The sequence below is a fragment of the Anneissia japonica genome, unplaced genomic scaffold (genome assembly GCF_011630105.1).
Source record: "Anneissia japonica isolate Jap-2015-1 unplaced genomic scaffold, ASM1163010v1 scaffold287778_len1315358_cov176, whole genome shotgun sequence".
NCBI lineage: Eukaryota > Metazoa > Echinodermata > Crinoidea > Comatulida > Comatulidae > Anneissia > Anneissia japonica.
The window spans coordinates 1,243,774-1,245,236 of record NW_022702824.1 but is presented as its reverse complement, the minus strand read 5'-3'; positions in this window follow the sequence as shown (position 1 = coordinate 1,245,236).

Genomic DNA, 1,463 nt, shown 5'->3' with positions numbered 1-1,463 from the left:
ATTAACAGCTCAAATAAAAAACATCAAATTAACAACAAAAAAAAATAATTACCTTCAACCAATCAACTGCAAAAACAGTAACAAACAACAGAAAAAAACAAAGAAAATGTAAAGGAGGGAAAAACAAAAAGCAACAAAAAAGAGGATATTATTGATCCATAAACAATCAACTAATACATTGAAAGGAAGTGTTTTGTAAGGGCTGATCGGAAAAAAATTACATAACAAAATATATTTATGATAAGGATATAACGGTCATCGGGCCCTCTGGGAATTGAAAAGCCCGGCTCACTTCGGCGTAATTAACGTTTTGATGATGAAGTATTTTCATATGTTTGTACACATTAGTGACCCTCAAAAAAGCCCCGCCTGTCCATAATATGTATGGCAAAAAGATAATGCTTTAAGGCATGAGGCACTGTTTAACCGTGGGGAACACTACACCTGTCTCTTATACACATCTTACTTAGCCTAATCGTAATCTGTAGTGGTGTATATATTTCATAATTCCGCTCTTATCATCTATATAACAGCGCAGTGGTTGTGACCCAGGCATTTAAGCCTTTGCTTCCATAAAATCGCTACTGTCGTAAAAGCGTTTTCACTGCAGTCGTTGCACTGTGTAGCTGTCCCGAAAGTCGAAGGCTCCTTAATTTTACCGACCAATCAGCAGCGCTCAAAGGAGTCGGCGATAGCATTTAGCGATTTTATGTAAATAATTACGCTAACGATTTTATTTATTTTCTATAATAATAATAATATTTAAATTAAAATATTATTACATAGTAGGTACTCAATGAAACCTCTTCGTAGCTAGCTGGGCATCTTGTAAAAAATCACTGGGGTAGGACCTAAATATGAAACACATAATATAGGGCTATAATTACAACAACAAAAAATAGTTCAGAAGTCCTATATGTGCATTGTATATATAGATTGCGGAACCCTATTGGAAATATTATTGTAAAATTATGTATTTTGTTATTAAAAACACATTAGTATCCTCAGTGACATAAATTGGATTATACACTAACGATATTTGGTAACAATAAAATGCATGTATATTAATATTAAATAATGTCTGAAGTATTATAATCTAAACTGATAGTACAGATATTTATGTGTAGAACATTATTGTAATGGCTACATAATAATTGTAGTCATTAATTTTGTAGTCTATTTTGACAATCTATTTTTTTACAAACAATAAAGCAATGGTTTTGGACTTGGTTGTGGAAATGTGTTATTTGTATTAAACAAAAAAGATTTAAGGTCTAGTCAACGATGCATTTGACGATGATGATGATGATAATGATGATGATGAAAAAGCTCATGATGTTTATGATGATATGATACTAATGATGACGATTAGTAAACTGTATTATGATTATAATTATTAACATTTATGATGGTAATAATGGTGATGATGATGATGATAATGATGGTGGTGGTGGATGAGGTAG